Here is a 21,615-nt window from a genome sequence, read left to right on the forward strand (position 1 = left end):
GGACCTTGGTTAAAGTCAATTTTCCTAGGCCTCCAGTTCTTCAGTTGGAGTAAACCCCTAAATTCTCTGCCAGCCACGAGAAGAAGCATAGCAGCTTCTTCTGAATGGCCAGCAGCATGAGCTCTAGAATCAAACAGATTTGGGTCCTGGCTTTTGCTAGCTATGTGACCTTGGGCATGTAATTGAGCCTCAGCATTCTCATCTGGGAAATGGGGATTATAATATATAGGTCATAGGGATGTTGTGAGGATATTTACTGTAATAAAATAATCCATGTGGGGGCACCTGGGTGGCTCAGTCAGTTAAGTGTCCGACTCTAGCTCAGGTCATGATCTCGTGGTTCGTGAGTTCGAGCCCCACATGGGGCTCTGTGCTGACAGCTCAGAGCGTGGAGCCTGCTTTCGATTCTGTGTCTTCCTCTCTCTCTCTCTGCCCCTCCCCTGCTCGAACTCTTTCTCTCTCTCTCTCTCTCTCTCTCAAAAATAATAAACATTTAAAAAATAATGAAAATTTTAAAAATAATAAAATAAAATAAAATAATCCATGTGAAGCCCTTAGCATAATGCCTGGCATATGGTTAAGCATTAGATACATGGTGGTTTTACTGTTAGTATTCCAGCTCTAACATGTTGTGAGATAATGCAGAATTTATTAGCCCCAAGACCACCATTCCAAATAATTCCACTGGCCAAACTCAAAGGTGAATAATTTGTCAATCCTTATTAATAAATATATGAGAGAATCTAATACTTTTAAGCTACCCTTATGTAGATGTATATTCTGTATTCTACTGTGTGGCATTCACTGCTGTCTGGTGCTGGGGTAATACATGTGATAAGCATACAAGTTCACGCTGACACATAACCAAATAGAAAATATCATAGTATGAAGATTCAGCATCACATCAGACCTTGATCAACACACAAATGAATCAGCACCTCTCTAAAGCAGAACAGAGCAGAACTTAGATTCTTAAATACTTAATCCATTTTTTTATCAACTCCAAGCAAAATCGACTTCAAATTCAGCCTAAAGATTATTTCCACTTTCTCTTTTTTTTCTCGAGTAGGGCCATCAGAGATAGTATTATGACCTCACTCACATTTCTGTATAATGAGCTTACCCTTGGTGAATGAAGGGAAATCCTTTAAATATAGGGATTAGTGAAAATCAGCATCCCTGCTTACTAAGTATCTAGTGCCCCATATTTACCCATAAACAGATCTGTTAAATATCCTCATCATTTACTGGGAGTATGTTTGGGTCTAAACACTTGCTCATTGATTCTAAATTAGAGGCACAGGGAAGAGAAGCCCAACCAGAGATAAAATTAAATGCAAAGCAAATGTGAGTTAATGGCATAGACTTGTATGAAAACAGCTTTAATTCCATAATGCAGTGTTTTACAGTAATGAAAAAAAAAAACAATTGTACGAGCATAATAGTTTCATCAACATTAACTCCATAATGCAGTATTTTTCAGTAATGAGTGGAAATAAAAGGCATGTGTGAGTCACAGTGAAGCATGCAGTGAACTACATGAGCTGTAGGCCAAGTAATGAAGGTAAAATGGGAGAAGCATCACTCTTTCTGCAGTGTGGTTACTGATCTCAGTCTTTCTATTTATCACTAGACTATAAGTTCCCTGAGGGTAGAAGTCCTGTCTTCATGTTCAGCCTTATAACCTCCAGAACTGCAGTCTAACATGGAGTCTGGCACATACTGGATTCTCAACAATTATGAACTGAATAGATGAATTGTACATATTTTTTAATGAGAAATATTTTAAAATTTATTTTCAGTTTGTCTGATGGCTAATGAAACATTTCATTGTTCTTGTTTCAATTTGTACAATTAAAATTGAAATTTGAAATTGTAATGATTATTGATATCACTGTATCTAATTACTATTCCATGTTTGATACCCCCTTTAAAGATTCTCCTCCTTCCCTCACTAGCTAAGGGGAAAGGGGAAATACCAGTGTGAACAAATGGGGGATTAGAGGTCAATGAGTTAGGTGCCTGAGAGTCCAAAAATAAAAGTATAAAACCAGTTTGTTTCCATTATTATTGAATAAAAATGGTTCTTGAACCAAATCAATAGACATTTTCTAGGTGTCCACTATGAAAAAGTCAAAGGCACAATGGAGGCTACTAAGATTTGCTTCCTAGGAGATTATGACTCAGGAAAGTTAGAATTTTTATATAAACTATTCACTTCCATTAATTCCTAGCTTTGTTCCACTGCAATTTAATATCGTTCTATGTCTAAGGGACTGCCCATTCATCAACAGCTACTCACACACAACTCTGATTGTCCTTATTTTGTAGACATCATAATGATCTATAATTGTATCAAAGGTAGTGTGCAGCTTGTTCAGGAACAAGTGTATCCACCTGTCCAGTGCAGCCTGTCCACTCCCTTATACTGAGGGCTGGTGCTAGAAAGCTGAGTGAAGCCCACAATGCCACAGAAAGGGGCAGTGAGGTAGAAAAAAGTTAAATCAGGCAAAATAATTGGCAAGACCTGATTAAGCAATAGTACCTCCTTATTCAGCACAATTTTGTGAAGCTCTCAGAATTCTAAGCCAGGGAGACTGGATAGTGATGGGCCAGTTAATTGCTTTAGAAAATATTCTTAGTTGCTTTTGATATGTCTGGTTGGTTTTTTTGTTTTGTTTTGGTTTAGGGGAGACTTTTGCTTTTGTTTTTTGTGTTGCTTGCCGTTGCTTCAGACTGTGTTGGTATATTCAAAGCTAGGGCAGCTTGTTTGATTGGAACACCATCCCCTAACATCTGGACTCTCCCTGTTTCTGTTGATCAAGTGAGTGGGTTTACATAACAAGAGATTTACAAGGATTGAGAAGGCTGTGCAAAACTCATTTAGAGAAGTCCCAGGCTGAGGTTAATTTGCTTGCCTGTTATCCTGATTCCTACATGCATTCTAGATCTTTCATTTCTTGGATGTCAGGGGTGTTTTCATTTCTTCAGATAAATTACTTTGAGTTTATACCAGATTCTTTGCTAGAAAGAGGCTTTCTGCCTCTGCCTCTCACTCCCCACCCCAGAAGAGCATCTTCAGTAGTGACAGGGCATGACTCTAAGCCTTTCTGAAATCTCTGCTCACTTTCTCCATCTGTAAAACACAGAGGATCCCTTGGCCACCAGTTAGGGACTGACTGCTTTGACTGCCTGCACCAAACTGCTCTTGTACAAAATGTTTAGAATGTTTCAATCTTAAAATTTACAACTTTGACTTAGGGGTTTTTCATTGTACTTTCAAAGCTTGACCCCAGGCAAGATGACCTCAGTTCTGCCTCATCGCTGATGTGGCCACTGTATCCTTCAATATGGAAGGGAAGAACATATATATATGGCCTATTTACTTCAGATTTTAAAACACATTCCCTAAGATTAAGAAGTATATCTTTCTAAAGCAATTTCCTGCTGTTTTTGCTAAACTGGATGCCTTTTAGTTCTAAGAAACTGATTTAAGTTAAAAAAAGAACAGTGGTGGGGGTGGAGGGACTCAACCAAATCACAGCAACATACCGTATTAACAGCATGCCTAAGTGCTAAGCTCACTGCCACTTTACTCAAACACCTGCATTTTCTTCTTTTGCGGATATGAATTGCTCTCCACCTACTAAAAGTCATGCACAACTTGTGTAATACTGTACATTGCTCCATCTTTCTGCCTTTTGAGTTGAAATCCTAACTCCAGGTATGCTAATTTACCTGAAAAAGATGGACACACCCGGGTTACTCTGAGTCTGGCGAGGTTGGCTTTGTCTTAGGTCATCAGCAACTTGTTCTGGTAATGTGCCTGTTTTCAGCTATGAATTAGAACAGTTAATTATCTTCAAAGGAAAGGACACACAGGGCCCAATCTTCCTGTCTGGACCTTCCTTTGTCACCACTCACACTCTCTGTTGTTCTGTGCTCCATATACAGAGGAGGGTATTGTTTGCATTGTTTGCCTGGCTTTGAAGGATTTACACCAAGCCAGGCACATTCCCTAACCTGGAGCCCTTGGAGCTCCTGGAGCCCCTGGTGCCAGTGTGGAGATGAAGTCATGGGTGCTGTGAGGGACAGAGAAACCAGGAGAGTTAATTGGAGGAACGGAAGTTCTGCCTGTGATCTCATTCACACTCAGCTTTACTCAATTGGTCATTGAGAGGGGCGCCTGGGTGGCGCAGTCGGTTAAGCGTCCGACTTCAGCCAGGTCACGATCTCGCGGTCCGTGAGTTCGAGCCCCGCATCAGGCTCTGGGCTGATGGCTCGGAGCCTGGAGCCTGTTTCCGATTCTGTGTCTCCCTCTCTCTCTGCCCCTCCCCCGTTCATGCTCTGTCTCTGTCCCAAAAAAAATAAATAAAAAACGTTGAAAAAAAAAAAAAAATTGGTCATTGAGATCGATGCCTCCCCTAACTAGAGACACTCTTATGGGATCCTGGACCTGTCAAGGTGAGTTAAGCAGGCCCAGCTGCTACCTTGCAGGGATTTGCAATTTAGCTGGTACAAGCAGTGAGTATTGTTAGAGAGCTCTAGGACTTTGAACTTTGGGTGGGATTGGGGGATGGGGGTGTTCAGGAAGATCAGGCTATTACCTTCGTCACAAGGAGTTTGGTGTCACATGGACAATTTACCCTGACTCCTCCAGGTTTGGGAGATTAAAAAGTCTAACATTACTTGAATCTTTAAGCTGTTGGAAGAAACAACCAACTAAGATCTCCATTCTGGCTACAGGGTAGAAATAATCGAGCGATTTACTAGGCAAATTTAGTGCTCATTTCACTTGCAGAAAGCTTGGGACCCCCCCCCCCCCCCAGAGGGATAAAGGATGAATATTTATTGGAGGCTAATAATAGTGGTGGAATCAAATCTGTATTTTTTCAGTGAAAGAAATAGGGTGATATTTTTGTATTTCCCTCAGGAATTCTGTCTCAATCGTCCATTTTTGATACATATTCACAATCTACCCTGGTAATATGGTAAATACTTATAAAATTCAGCATGACCTGGCTATATTGTTATTTCTTGTATTCGTTGTTAATTGAGGAATACAACATGCAGTCAGGCAATCAATACAGAGTACCTCCCATGACCCAGGCACTGGGCTAGGTACTGGGGACCCAAAGATGAACAAAATTCCATCCCCACACATAAGTAACATGTATCCTGCTAGAATAAGGTACTGTTTGTATTGTGTGTCTGGCCATAAGCCTGCCCCTATTTTTACTTTCTATTTTATCTTTTACTTTTCTGCCTCACTGTCCCACTCTACTGATCCCCATGCTGTCCCTCCAACTCCAAGCACATGCCTGCCTATGTGCCTCCTGTTTCCTCTATCCCCAGATGCCCATCACTTCATTCAGGGTTCTGACTACACCACAGAAAACTGCAGTCCCCTTCAGTCTCTCATTCCCCACATGGATTTATTTTTCTTCTAGCATTTATCACCACCTGATACATCATATAACTATTTGTTACTTTGTACATTTTCTACCTTCCTCCACTAGACTATGAGTTCCACACAAGCAGAGACTCCATCTTATGCACTGCTGTATTACCTACCTAGTACAATGCCTAGCACATAGTAAATAATAAGTATTGATTCAATGTCTAAATGAAAAGAGTCAGCAAAATGGGATCCAGAACCCAAATGAAGAGGTTGGCCTTGGAAAAACAAACAGCACAGCCCTTCCTCTGAGAAAAGAAGAAACAAGGTAAAGATGGGCCTTTAATTGATAAGTTTAGTAATAGTTGGAAATGGGGGGACATTGGTCAATTTCACACTTTAGAGCCTATAACTGGGGAGGAGGGATAGTAGAACAGGGTGATCCACCTGGATCAGGTGGATGAAAGGACAGATGAAATTAAGAAGGAATGTAAAGTGGGGCACCTGGGTGGCTCAGTCGGTTAAGCCTCCGACTTCGGCTCAGGCCATGATCTCACGGTCCGTGAGTTCGAGCCCCGTGTCAGGCTCTGTGCTGACAGCTCAGAGCCTGGAGCCTGTTTTGGATTCTGTGTCTCCCTCTCTCTCAGACCCTCCCCCGTTCATGCTCTGTCTCTCTCTGTCTCAAAAATAAATAAACGTTAAAAAAAAAATTTTTTTAAAAAGAAGGAATGTAAAGAAAATAGTAAAAGTTAGGAATTGCCTTCAAGGCAGTTAGTGATAAGTAAAAAGACTGCAACACAACTGTAATGTAGGTAGCCCAGGACATCCAGGTCAATGGCTAGAACTTACACACCTGGATCTCAAGACAGATGGAGAGTTAAAACTCTGGGACTAGGAATCATTGGCATACAGGTATGGTGGCAGCTGGGAGTGGGAGCTATATCACAAAGGGTTTAGAACAAGTGAAAAGCACGCCAAGGATAGACCCCAGGAAACTACAAACATTCAATGTGTGTGTGAAGGTTGCAATGCTGCTGAAAGACTGAGAGGGAGCGGAGTGGGCAGTAGGAGGTGAAGAGGAAAGAGGGAGTAGGGAAATCCAGTAAGGAAAGAGCTTCAGAAAGAAGGGAGGAGTAGGTGGTATAAATGCTGGAAAGAGGTCAGAGGAAGAACCAATTACTCCAATTAGTTATTAAAGAATTATGGGTTTGGCAATTATCTTGCTGCTAGGTGTTTACTGATTCCATTGCATTAAAACAATGCTTAGTTTACTTTTTAAACTGTTAAGTCAGTAGTTCCCAAGCAGCACTGCACATTAGAATCCACCAGTGAGCTTTTAAAATACTAATGCCTGAGTTTTCCTCCTGAATAATTATAGCAGAATGTCCAAGAGGTGGGGCCCAGGCATTAGTTTATTATGAAAGCCCCAGAGGATTATAATATGCAGCCACGATTGAGAAGGGCTGTGCTAGAGGGAACTGAGCTTTCCACAAATAACCACGTGGGGAACCTCCATGTTTGGCACATATTGGGCAACCAGTAGGGTAGAGGACAGAAAACTTTGGTCCTTGAGGTAATGAGAACAATATGTTGGGATGATGGTGGACCTTGCCCAGGTACCTAAACTAGGGGATATTAATGGTCACCCTCTCTGCCAGTTATTTGCTTCCTTGGTTTGGCAGATCCCTCAAATAAAGATCCTAGTCTATTCACATCATCATCACCATCATCATTATATCTATCAAGCTCTTTATTGTACCAGGCACTTGCTAAGAGCATTATATGCATTAACTCACTTAATATGACACTCCTGTGAAGTTGGTACAGTTTTTAAACCCTATTTCATGAGACAAAGAAACTGAAGCTCATAAAGTGACTTTCCCAAGGATCATGAAGCTTGAAAAATGCAGAGCTGGGACACTAATCCACTTCTGTCTCACTCCAGAGCTGAAGCTCTGAACCACGTCTACCTCATACTGCATTACTGGAGTTGGAATCCTCTACCTGCCCGAGTACCTCCCTTGCAACTTCTGAGGAGGACTGCTCTCTCAACTCCACTTCCCCCTAGGCTGGAGACTTCCTTGCAAGATTCATGCACAGCTGCCCAAGATCCAGTATGGACATTTAACCCTTTCCTTGGTATTACAGGTAAAAATTTGTCTTCTACCTTCAATGCACATTTACTTCTGTTAAAGACACTTAGAGTTACCAAAATCCTAGTGCAAATGAAAACTGACCCTTAAAAATCCATGCAAGCAGAACACAGAATTCAAAATCAAAAACTGACCCTTAAAAATCCATGTAAGCAGAACACAGAATTCAAAATCAAAGATGTAAAAGTGTGATTTCCTTGCCTTCAGCAATTAGTTCTCAAGAAAGAGAAACAAGTTAAATAGAAATGCATGAGCTAATCAAATCAGCTTTTATTACTGACATTGTATTTCAATTAGGCATTACTTACTATAGAGCAAGTGGTGGTTTTTTTGTTTATCACGCATTAGGTCTTGGATCCTTTCTGCCATAAGTACTTCCATATTCGCTGTACTTCTCCATTTAAGCATCCATCATAAAGAGAAGTTATTTCATGGGAATACTTTGCTCCCTGTGTATTAATCTCTGACTCTTTGAAAGCACCTAGAAGGCAGGGGGATTTCCACAGGGGGTTCTTCACTTATAATTATCATCCCCTTAGGATCCAGTAACCACACCAGCTATGAAAGGGTGCACCAGTGAGATCTGCCCTTGGTGCTGTGATAAATAGATACCTAAACAGGTGCAATTAGCGAGGACTGGGAAGTCATCCAAATTTGCCAAAGACATCGTCAATTCTATCAGACTTTGTTAGGAAATTCATCTTGTCTAAAAGCTTGTTCAAAGGTGGGTCTTTGAGATGGGTTGTTTTCTTGTACCTCCTAATCAACTCTAGTAATCAAGAGTAACAGTCATGCAGTGATTTACTGATATTCTGAAGAGAACTGCAGAATTGAACAATTTAGAATCATCTATTCCCAGGTTTACCCATCTTTGTTAATGTTAGGAAGATTAGCAGCCAGGAAGATTTAATTGAGGTTTACATTCAGTAGCATGAACTACTAAATTTATACATGCGAATTTTGTAAATTTTACAAATATGAACTTTGATGATAAAATTCAATATACTTTTTCAGATCACATACCAAACTCGTTCTTACAGGGGAACCATCCCAGTTCTGATATGCAACCTGTGTCTACCCCCTTGTATCCACTGATGTAGTGTCCATTTTTATTTTTAAAGATAAGGAAACTAAAGCCCAGATATAGTAGGATGCCAGAGGCTTGGAGTTTCAAGCACAGGAGAGCAATAACGCTGTGGCTTGGGCTAGATCAAAGGACTCTGTAACATCACTGGCAGAACATTTCCATTCCACCACTGTCCTGTGAAAACTTTCAAAGTCACAATTCTCATTTTTTGTTTTAGTAAATTATTTACACAAATTATCATAAACCCATATACATGTCTAAATCCCAGAGTGATGGGTATTGTGGCTCCATAGCTGTACCTGTGGATGGGGCATGCTGCATATGAACACGCTTGCCATGTTTTCATCATCATATGTATCACTTTGTCATAGTGTTTTTAATGGCACCAGAAGTCTACAGAAATACAATTGAGCTGCCATCTCAGGATTCTGCTCTCTCTTCTCTCCCCACATCTCCCTATAAGGTTTCCTCTCCATCTATAGCTACATTACAGCCTTAGATAGTGGTGGGCCCCAAATTTCCATCTCCATATAAGCATCTGTTCCAAGTTCCCAGCACATATTCCAATTGCCTACTGTATCATCTCTATTTAGAAGTAGACTGGGAAAAGCCAGAAAAATGCCAAGAAGTTGTTACGTGATGCAATAGATTACTCATTGGTATATCTCTTTCCAAGACATAACATGGACTCGTGCTTAGTTGATGTGATGGCTTCAGATGATGATCAAGTCCCCTTTCTCTCCTCACCCCTTACCTCTGCATACTCTGAAGGGCAAAGACAGCGATTCTCAGGCTTCCCTGTAATTAGCTCCTCAAGAGACACTGGAATGCCTAACAGAAGAAGCCTCTTCCTTCTGTGGGAGGAGAGAAAAGAATTGAAGAAAAATAAAAACAACCTAGCATTAGAAATAATCAAAACAGAAGCATATGCCACACTCTGTAGAGGAAAATATAATTTAACCCTCTGAAAATTACCCTCACTTTCACAGATTTATTTATTCATTCATTCAACTAATATTTACTGAGTACCTACCATGTACCAACCATGTTCTAGGCACTTGGAATATAGCAGGGAGCAGAGCAGACAAAGTCTCTGCCCTCAAGGAACATATATCCAGAGGTAAAAGATAGCAATCCACCAAATATATGTAATTTGTCAGTTTGTGATAAGACAGCAGAATACTCTAGGCAAATGAATCTTTATCAGTGATGGACCATGGAATCTAAGCCAGGTGAGGAGGAAATGGGGTATGAGAGAAAGCGAAGACAGTGAGATCATGAGATCAGTGGATTGGATGTCCCAACTAGTACACTGGTAGAGTTGGGAAACTAAGGGGAATTCACTAAAAAAAATAGGGGGTGGAGGTCAAAGAGTAAGATATTGACATGGAGATTATGGAAGGGATCCACTTATAGGTAATGATATAGAAATGGGCAGCTGAAGCAGGTGAAGAATATAAGATCATGGGAGAAGATGAAGGTCAAAGAACTGACAGGGTAGGACACATCTTCCTAATGGATACTAAGGTCACCCAAATTCGAATGGAAATAGGATTGAAGAGAGGGGAACAGAGAGCCCAGGACTGAACCTGTGTCCTTCTACCAGAGAACTATATGGGAATAAGAGAGCAAGCTTGAGCCTTAAACAGGTTTATCAATCTCTCTGGTCTCGTTGCCTCCTCTGAAAATGAATTGGCACAAATAAATAATCTATAAGGTGACTTCCACCTAATAGCTCCAGTTTGTGACAAACTGAGATGGTTGATTCAACCCCTTGGCCTCCATCTGACAAGTAAAAAGGGTCAAATTAACTTGTGTACCAATTCATCTGTTAAACAATATTTGGAATTACACGGTGTTATTCATTCCTTATAAGATCTAGTCTTGAGCCCTTATTAACTGCCTTAATTAATCATGAAGGAAAGAAAATTCAATTTTGCCACCAATACCTGTCTCTCTCTTCATTCTATTATGTCATTCCCACCATTTAAGAGCTGCTTCTTTCTGATCAAGTGTGACTTTCTCCACCAAAGAGCCCATCCTAGTCATCCAGTCATTCCCAGTGCTCCCCAACATGGGGTGACCGGCTCTAACAATGCTGCTTAGGCCCTTTATTCCCCTTTGCCCTGCACAACCCACACCCTCTCTCCCACACACACATCTTTGGCTCACTTCTGCAGAGGACAGTGACGTCAGCCTAGCCCCTGGCATAGACAAGTTCCATATATGGTTAGTGTTCATTATAGAAAAGACCTTGCTCATTTGCACTTGTCTAAGAGAGTCCACTTTTAGATATTTATGAATCTAGTGACTAGTATGAGCCAATTCCCATGAAGAACAGTAATTTGTTGTTTGATTTCGTTTTTAGTCTCTGTAGGATTACACTTAAATTGCATGGTTGTTGTTGAAAATTAGCTTACTTACACATATATCAAAGCTGGGTAGTAACGAGATAATTGGGGGAAATGGGAATAGTGTATGAAGTCAAACGGTGTAGTTATTGGTATAAAGTAAATTCTCCATTACCATCAAAATTTCATGATTCCTCTGATCTGAGAATTGAGGCAGATTTTCTCATTATATACTATAATCTTTCCCTCTGCTCCTCTTTCCGTTTATTTAAACATACCAAGAACAGTCAGTAATGTTCGATCATTTTGGTTGAAATTCCCTTGTCCTTTGATTTGTTAAACAGCATTCAGAATAACATGAAACTATTGGTCAATATATACAATTCCCAAGGGTTTTACATTTAAAATTGTGAAATGAAAAATAATTTCAAGGAACCATGCCCCACCCTCACTCATCTCCTATTTCTCTTATAGACTGTATCTTTATGACAGTTTTAATCTCTGCTGAAAATATGTATAATTTTTTTGATCTATTGGAATTTATAAACCTGGAGGGAAATTTCTTAAAATAAATAAACAAATCCTAGGGTGAGAAGAATTTATTTAAGGACTCAACATCCTGGGGAACAAAATCCACACTCAACATCATTATGATTGGAATATGGTCAAATGAAACAAATCCCAGAGGATCCCTGTGTTCCAGATGCAGCCAGAGTATTTTTAGTTCTGCTGTCCTTCAACTCAATATGCCTAGATTTGGATGGGGAAACTCACCCTAATATCCAGAACACTTTACAGTATGGAATTTTTGCTCAGTACTTTTTCAAAACCATAAGCTATTCAAACATAGATAGATAGATAGATAGATAGATAGATAGATAGATAGATAGACAGATAGTATTCATCTTATTCTTTCTTATATATATGAGCAAATCAGACACAACATTGTTCTCTGCTAGGGTAGGATACACTGTTCATTGCTGAGCAACAGAGAAGCAAATTCCCTGATTGTTCACTTGAAAATAGAATCTTCAGTAGATCTTACCCAAGCTTGGGTCACTTCATGAGGCAATCAAAATGATGGCATACCTGCAAAAAGACACACAGGTCATTTTGATGTGAAATCCCTCATCTAGAGCAAATTAAAAATCTACACAGATTGCAGAGCCACTGTTTTCAGGGACAGTGGGGATAATATTTCAGATAAGCTCAGCTATACCCATATTTGTGAATGCTATGAGGTCATAATTATCCAGAAAATGATGAATATTTCTTCCAAATAAATCTGATTCACATGTACATATCATGTTTTAAAATAAATGTAAATGTTCATAGACTTATCTATAATTAACAGACAAGAAGTTATGTGTTATGCTATTTACATTGCTGATATCCACGAGTCTATGGATATCAACCTTTTGTTGGTTATACTTAGTAAGAGATATATTAGAAATACTTTTCCCAATTACTCATATGCCTGTTAATTTTCACTATGGTATTATATAATCACATAAAAGTGCTTCCTTCCTTCCTTCCTTCTACTTTTTTTCTTTTTTTGAAAGAAAGAGAGAAGGAGAGTACAAGCCATGGAGGGGCAGAGAGAGGGGGATAGGGGATCCAAAGCAGTCTCTGTGCTGACAGCAGAGATCATGACCTGGGCCAAAGTCAGACGCTTAACCAACTGAGCCATCCAGGCGCCCCTTCTTCTAGTACTTTTAAAGTTTCAGTTTTCATACTGAAAATTAAAGCTAACCTCAAATTAATTTTGGTTAAAGGTGTGCACTGGGGGTCTAATATTATTTTTGCCAAATGGTTAGACAGTCATCCTGAATCCTTTATTCCAACAATCTCTCCTTTCTTCACTTATTTGAAACTCCATTTTTTTTTTCATATACTAAATTATCTTATTTACTTTGGCCCATTTCAGGACTACCTACTTATCTTTCTTGTCTCATTTCTCACCACTCCTACCACTCACCTCTGCCCTCATCTCAGAGCTCTGGCCATACTAACCTATTAACAATCCTAGATGGGACCATCTTCTCTTAGATTTTACACACACACTATTCCCTCTCTTTACAATTACCTCTGTTGGCCCTTTTTCCTAGCAAACTTGTACTCTTTCTCAGCTCATCTCCACATGGCCCATTCCCCATACCCAATCTGGACTAGATGCTACTCCCATGCACATGACACTCTTAAGACTTCTATCAACTGTTCTATAACTCGGCTTATTTGTCTTTCCCACCAAAACAAGATGTTCTTGAAGGCAGGGAATATTTCTTATTTATTTTTGTAGCCTTAAGTGTCCAGCACAGTAGTTGTTAGGTAAATTAATTAGACCTAGAATGTGCCTACTACTTGGAAAGACTCCTTGCTCTTGCTTGTAGATGTACTCTTTAGATATGAAACAGGATTTTCTACTAGCATCTCCAGCTACATCTTTTCTAGCACCATTGGATGTGCCTAGTTCAAAATCCTTCCTACCCCTCCCTGTCTAGATATAATGACCCACCCATTCCCATCCATGTCTCAAGACATAACATAAATCCTCCTTCAAGATAATGCATTCAGATGACAGTAGATCCTTGGGAACAATGATGGAAATAGGGTTTGTTGTAGAATTTCACTAGTTTCTGTTTCCTACCACTCAAATGCCTGGCTCTTACTGGAAACTCCAGTTGACAGGAATGTCATTGTTGAGCAGAACATCCACCAAGCTTCCCTTTGGGCAGTATTTTGTCACAATAACCATATCTGGCACTTTAATGCAGACTTCAATGAATCTGCAAACGTTTGGATGATCTAATTCTCTGGGAAAATCAATAACACAAACCAGAAAGGATTTATCTGGAACATGGTCTCCTAATTCCCACTTTAAAATCTGATCTAGTATTTCTGAGCACATAAAAGAACAAATATCCTCCTGGATTTAGTGTTGTATATAAATAAAGCTTGCAAATCCACCTGTTGTGATGCAAAATTAAGTATTTAGAAAAAATACATACCATCATCATCACAATTCATTCTGGGCCAGGTACTGTACCTTTAATATCTCTAATCTGCACAACAACCCTCACTATTAGGTATGATTATCTCCATTCTAAAGGAGGAAACTGAGTCTCAGAGAAATTAAGTAAATTGGCCAAGGTCCCCCATAGATAAGAGACCAGATGCTAAGACTGATTCTGCAATTTCCAAAATCCATTCATGGTTTTTTAACATTGCCATAGTGTATTCCAATAGAAAATACAAAAACAAAGAGAAAATTCTCAAATTGAGGAAAGTTTTGTTTTTCCCAAAAACGTTGCTTTGGAAACAAAGGCAATTTTCTCAAGCCAGGTAGTCACAGACTTTTCAGTACTTCCCACACCTGTCTCTCATACATTTGTTTCTCTTTAAGTTGGAGTCCCCAACCCCCCACTCCTGGAGAGGAAGAAGGTTCTCCCCAAATCCCAGTTGTGGCTGGCATTTCTGTGTGGTTAATTACTACATTTGCACCATCAGCACAGAGGCACACGTGCTGCTTTGCATAAACCAAGGATTGACATACAGATGTTCTGTGGGGAGTTTTCCAAACATAACATTTTTCTCCAATCAAAATTTCACCATCTTTTCAGCTTAAAGGTTGTTTCCCCAATCATTAATCCTTGGATTAGATCACAAATGAAACATCTTCTAAGGGATAGCACGAGAACATTACTTTTCAAAACTGATACTGTTGAGGAGAGGAATATTTAGGCTTGTTGTATCAGCTGGTAGCTGAAGGGACTTCCATCCCCTTTCCCCTCTTTTAGGAGGATTGAATGGAATGTTCTAGTCTTTCCCACCCCTGATTCACTTTCCACTGACTGAGTGGACTATCTGATGGGTTACACAGTGTGTGCTGCAATTACTGGTGGGCAGCATTACTGTATCAAAGACCACTGTTCCATTTCTGCTCCATATGGCAGGCACCTCTGGGCAGTCCTTCGTAGGTGGGTCAAGTCTGCCACTCTTCTTGTTCAACCCCTTGACGGGGTGAATGTGGCAGACTTGTGATCCTGCTATGCAGATGCTTAGATAAGTGACTTTATATCTTCTCTGCAGGCCTTTGCTCGCTGACTCACTCTGTCATGTGGCTGAGCATGTGAATCTAATGACTGAGATTTGGGCTGAGTGGTAGACCATGCACTTCAACTTCACACCAGAGTCAGGTTCTCCAATCCAGATTTTGCCAACGTTTACTGTGGGTATCAGGAGCTTGTCTACCTATGAAACAAGTGGTACTTGTCCCTCTGACTCTCATTCCTTATGTGTGTTCCCCATTAGTCAGAATCAGAAAGAGAAGAATAGATGAATAGCAACCTGAACATCTAACAATTGAGAGTTCTCAGAAACCAAGTTCTGAAAATATCCTCTATCAACATAAGAATGGCCCCAAGTCAAGGGCACATAGGAAACCCCTCCTGACTGCAAGATGAGATATTTTTAAAGAACGACGGTGTACTAAAACAACGATGGTGTACTAAAAGAAGATCATTTTTGCACTCCTTTATAATTCACAATTTGCTTTTTATATACATATAAGAAGTCAGTGATGCTTTGGTTTGTTGAACTGGCAAGCCACAGAGCCCCTTGCAAAGGTGAAAAATTAGGACTTGATCAGTATGTGAATGCCAGATGTGCAGGCTACTTTGTACGGAAAAGATGAGTTTCACTGTCAGGACTGTTCTGCAAAACTGCCAATGTCATCCCAACCCAGTGTCTCCCCATGTGATCCCTACTTTTCTTTATTTGAAGAGGGAAACAAAGACAAACATATTTTCCCATTAGTCTTGGGAGTAAGAAAAAGGGAAAAAGCAGTGTGCCTATTCCCCTAACTTCTCCTGAATCTAAAGTCAACTATACAGAGTAGGGAGGAGTGGCAGGGATTAAAAAGAAGCTAAATTACTGAGGGGAAATGCAATCATGACTTTTGCAAATTGACTAAGTTTCTGGCATAATCTGTTGACAAGATAAGACCTTAAAGACACCTAGGTGGCTCAGTCTGTTGACCTTCTGACTCTTGATTTCAGCTCAGCTTGTGATCCCAGGGTTGTGGAATCAAGCCCCATGTCAGGCTCTGCACTGAGCATGGAGTGTGATTAAGATTCTTTTTTTCTCTCTCCCTCTGCCCCTCTTCCCTGCTCGTTCACTCTCAAAAACTAAATAAATAAAATAAGTCCTTAGATGTGTTAAAAATAATGAAGTCTTTTTAAATAATAAAAGCTATTCCAAAAAACAAATAATGCAGTGAAGAAATGGGCAGAAGACATGAAAAGACACTTTTCCAAAGAACACATCCAGATGGCCAACAGACACATGAAAAAATGCTCAACATCACTCATCATCAGGGAAATACAAATCAAAACCACACTCAGATACCACCTCACACTGATCAGAGTGCCTAAAATTAACAACTCAGTCAACAACAGATGTTGGTGAAGATGTGGAGAAAGAAGAATCCTTTTGAACTAGCTGGTGGAAATGCAAACTGGTACAGCCACGGTAGAGCCACTCTGGAAAACAGTATGGAGGTTCCTCAAAAAACTAAAAATAGAACTATTCTATGACCCAGCAATTGCACTACTAGGCATTTATCCAAAGTATGTAGGTGTGCTGTTTTGAAGGGGCACATGCACCCCCATGTTTATAGCAGCACTATCAACAATAGCCAAAGTCTAGAAAGAGCCCCAATGTCCATCAATGGATGAATTGATAAAGAAGATGTGGTATATATACACAATGGAGTATTACTCGGCACTGAAAAGAATGAAATCTTCCCATTTGCAACAACGTGGATGGAACTAGAGTGTATTATGCTAAATGAAATTAGTCACAGAAAGACAAATATCATATGACTCCACTCATATGTGAAATTTAAGATACAAAACAGATGAACATAAGGGAAGGGAAGCAAAATTAATATGGAGGGGGACAAAAGAGAAGAGACTCTTGGGGCGCCTGGGTGGCTCAGTTGGTTGAGTGACCAACTTCGGCTCAGGTCATGATCTCATGATCTATGAGTTCAAGCCCCGCATCAAGCTCTTTGCTGACAGCTCAGAGCCTGGAGCCTGCTTCAGATTCTGTGTCTCCCTCTCTCTCTGTCCCTCCCCCGCTCATACTCTGTCTCTCTCTCTAAGACTAAATAAACCTTAAATAAATAAATAAATAAATAAATAAATAAATAAATAAATAAATACAGAAGAGACTCTTAAATACAGAGAACTGAGGGGTGCTGGAGGGGTTTTGGGGTGGAGGGATGGGCTTAATGGGCGACATTAAAGAGGACACTTGGGGGGAGCCAAGATGGCAGAACAGCATGGAAGTTTTTTGTGTGTCTCGCATCCATGAAATACAGTCAGCCCAACACTAAACCATCCTGCACACCTAGAAAACTGATGTGAGGATTAACACAACAATCTGCACAACCTAAGCCAAAGAATTCAGCAGGTACGTGGCACAGAGAGGTGAACTTGGGAAGCGAGAAGCCGCAGCAGGCAGGGAGCCGCTTTTGCGGGTGGAGAGAGGACAGAGACGGCAGAGAGAATACAGGAAAAGCACCCCTCCCCAAAAGCAGCTGGAGAGAAAGTGGAAAATTGGAAACAGCCGCAGGGACTAAACTAAAAAAGGGAGAAAGGAGAAAGGAGAGAGTTTAAATTCCATTAAGACCATAAACAGGGGGAGCACAGAGTCAGCAACTCCGCAGCTCAATACCTGGTGGTGCTCTGGTGGGAAGGGCGAATCCCCAGGAGCACAGCGGGGTCTGGGAGGTTCTTGGGCCACACACAGAAAAGCGGTTCCACTGCTGGAAGAACATTTGGTAGAGACTGTTGAGGCCCAGCAGACCCCAGAGAACGGCCGCATTTGCTAGTGCTGGAACAAGGTCATTAAGGGTGAAGCCTGGTGCCAGATGTGTGTTGCGATTTTCAAATAATCCCTGAAACGCTGCTGCTACACTATCTCGTAAACTTTCTCGGGCGGGCTGGCACCTGTCCACAGGCTCAGGGCATCAGCAGCAGCAGGGTCCAGCAAGCGTTCCTGGGTGCAGCCGACATTCGGCCATTGATCGGTGAGACCCTCCCGCAGAGGGGCGGAATGGGTCAAAGTCGCAGTCCTTCAGAAGTAAGGAGCCGCGGAAAACAGCCGCATCTGAGACAAAACTCAGGAGAGAGGTGCTGCCTGGAGCTTGGTCACGGACAGTGAAAAAGTGGGAACTGGACGAAAGCTGAAGACAGAGTACAGGTGCACGACTGCTGATCGGGAAGAGCAGAGTTCCAATACTAGAGACTGGGTACCTGGGTGACGCCATGCTCACTGCTCCCGCGCATGAGCATACGCACCTATGAGCGCCACAACAATCCACCCCACTAGGCTAGCAGCGCCATCTAGTGGAGAATGGAGCCATTACACTAAGCCCCGCCCAACTGGGCCAACCTCAGTCTTGAAGAACACAAGTCTCACCACCTGCTTAGTTTATGGACTATAAAGCACTTCATAGTCTGACTTCTAGGGGAAAATGAGGTAATTTCAGTCGTATTTCAATCTATCAGCAGGTCCATCTATTCAATTTTTTTTCTCTTTTTCACTCCTTTCTTTTTCTTGAATACAGAAAGAGAAAAAATTCATTTTTATTTTCAATTTTTATTAAAAATGTTTTCCTTTAATTTTTGTTTACCCAGGCCAAAACACACCTAGGATCTAGCACCATTTATTCGATTTTTTATGTGTGTGTTTTTAATTTTTTAATTTTAATATTTTTTAAATTTTAATATTTTTTTAATTTTAATTTTTCTACATTATTAATTTCTTTTCTCCCTTCAAAATGATGAAATGAAGGAATTAACCCCAAAAGAAAGACCACAAATAAATGACAGCCAGGGATTTAACCAACACAGATACAAGCAAGATGTCTGAACCAGAATTTAGAATCACGATAATAAGAATATTAGTTGGAGTCAAAGATAGACTAGAGTCCCTTTCTGTGGAGATAAAAGAAGTAAAACTAGTCAGGATGAAATAAAATATGTTATAACTGAGCTGCAATCACGGATGGATTCTGTGGTGGCAAGGATGGATGAGGCAGAACAGAGAATCAGCGATATAGAGGACAAACTTATGGAGAATAATGAAGCAGAAAAAAAGAGAAAGATTAAGGCAAAAGAGCACGATTTAAGAATTAGAGAAATCAGTGACTCATTAAAAAGGAACAACATCAGAATCATAGGGGTCCCAGAAAAGGAACAGAGAGAAATAGGAGTAAAAGGGTTATGTTAGCATATCATAGCAGAAAACTTTCCTAACCTGGGGAAAGATGCAGACATCAAAATCCAGGAAGCACAGAGGACCCCCATTAGGTTCAACAAAACCGACCATAAAGGTACGTGATAGTCAAATTCACAAATTCTCAGGCAAGGAGAGGATCATGAAAGCATCAAGGGGAAAAAAGTCCCTAACCTACAAGGGAAGACAGATCAGGTTTGCAACAGCCTTATCCACAGAAACTTGACAGGCCAGAAAGGAGTGGCAGGATATATTCAATGTGCTAAATCAGAAAAATATGCACCCAATAATTCTTTATCCAGAAAGGCTGTCATTCAAAATAGAAGGAGAGATCAAAAGTTTCTCGACAAACAAAAATTAAAGGAGTTTGTGACCACTAAACCAGCCCTGCAAGAAATTTTAAGGGGGACTCTCTGAGGGGAGAAAAGATGAAAAAAAAAAATATATATATATATATATACATATATATATATACCAAAAGCAACAAAGATTAGGACTAGAGACGGGCGCCTGGGTGGCTCAGTCGGCTGGGCGTCTGACTTTGACTCGGGTCATGATCTCGCGGCTTGTGAGTTCGAGCCCTGCATTGGGCTCTGTGCTGACAGCTCAGAGCCTGGAACCTGCTTCTGCTTCTGCTTCTGCGTCTCCCTCTCTTTCTGCCCCTAACCCACTCGCATTCTGTCTCTGTCTCTCTCAAAAATAAATAAACATTAAAAAAAAAATTTAGAAAGGACCAGAGAACACCACCAGAAACTCCAACTCTACAAGCATCATAATGGCAATAAATTCCCATCTTTCAGTACTCACTCTAGACGTCAATGGACTCAATGCTCCAACTAAAAGACATAGGGTAACAGAATGGATAAGAAAACAAGATCCATCTATATGCTGTTTACAAGAGACCCACTTTAGACCTAAAAACACCTTCAGATTGAAAGTAAGGGGATGGAGAACCATCTATCATGCTAATGGTCAACAAAAGAAAGCCAGAGTAGTCAAACTTATATCAGACAATCTAGACTTTAAAATAAAGACTGTATCAAGAGATGCAGAAGGACATTATATCATAATCAAGGGGTGTGTCCACCAAGAAGACCTAACAATTGTAAACATTTATGCACCAAATGTGGAACACCCAAATATATAAATCAGTTAATCACAAACATAAAGAAACTCATCAATAGTAGTGCCATAATAGTAGGAGACTTCAACACCCACTCACAGTAACAGACAGATCATCTAATCAAAAAATCAACAAGGAAACAATGGCTTTGAATGACACACTAGACCAGATGGACTTAACAGATATATTCAGAACGTTTCATCCTAAAGCAGCAGAATATACATTCTTCTCCAGTATACATGGAACGTTCTCCAGAATAGACCATATACTGGGACACAAATCAGCCCTCAGCAAGTACAAAAAGATCGAGATCATACCGTGCATATTTTCAAACCACAACACTATGAAACTCGAAATCAACCACAAGAAAAAATTTGGAAAGGTAACAAATACTTGGAGACTAAAGAACATCCTACCAAAGAATGAATGGGCTAACCAAGCAGTTAAAGAAGAAATCAAAAAGTATATGGAAGTTAATGACAATGATAACACCACAACCCAAAACCTCTGGGACGCAGCAAAGGCGGTCATAAAAGGAAAGTATATAGCAATCCAGGCCTTCCTAAAGAAGGAAGAAAGATCTCAGATACACAACCTAACCTTATGCCTTAAAGAGCTGGAAAAAGAACACCAAGTAAAAACCAAAACCAGAAGAAGACAGGAAATAATAAAGATTGGAGCAAAAATTAATGCCACCAAAACCAAAAAAACAGTAGAACAGATCAATGAAACTAGAAGCTGGTTCTTTGAAAGAATTAACAAAATTGATAAACCACTAGCCAGTTTGATCACAACGAAAAAGGAAAGGACCCAAATAAATAAAATCAAGAATGAAAGAGGAGAGATCACAACCAACACGGCAGAAATAAAAACAATAATAAGAGAATATTATGAGCAATTATACGCCAACAAAATGGGCAACATGGAAGAAATGAACAAATTCCTAGAAACCTACACTACCAAAACTGAAACAGGAAGAAATAGAAAATTTGAACAGACCCATAACCAGTAAGGAAATCGAATTAGTAATCAAAAATTTCCCAAGAAACAAGAGTTCAGGGCCAGATGGCTTTCAGGGGAATCCTACCAAACATTTAAGGAAGAGTTAACACCTATTCTCTTGAAACTGTTCCAAAAAGTAGAAATGGAAGGAAAACTTCCAAACTCTTTCTATGAAGCCAGCATTACCTTGATTCCAA

General features: G+C 40.2%; 1 long non-coding RNA gene across 1 annotated transcript in view; it reads right to left on the bottom strand.

The window, feature by feature from the left end:
* LOC132675473 (uncharacterized) overlaps positions 1-21,615 on the bottom strand; it is a 137,978-nt gene that overhangs the window by 97,319 nt on the left and 19,044 nt on the right. The window contains exons 2-3 of the long non-coding RNA XR_013551585.1: positions 12,035-12,078; positions 9,393-9,492 (exon numbers count right to left, since the gene is read on the bottom strand). This is a non-coding gene — a long non-coding RNA (uncharacterized LOC132675473). The remainder of the gene's footprint in view (positions 1-9,392; positions 9,493-12,034; positions 12,079-21,615) is intronic.

This window comes from Panthera onca, chromosome D4, assembly GCF_046562875.1.
Source record: "Panthera onca isolate mPanOnc1 chromosome D4, mPanOnc1 haplotype 2, whole genome shotgun sequence".
In the NCBI taxonomy this organism is placed as follows: domain Eukaryota; kingdom Metazoa; phylum Chordata; class Mammalia; order Carnivora; family Felidae; genus Panthera; species Panthera onca.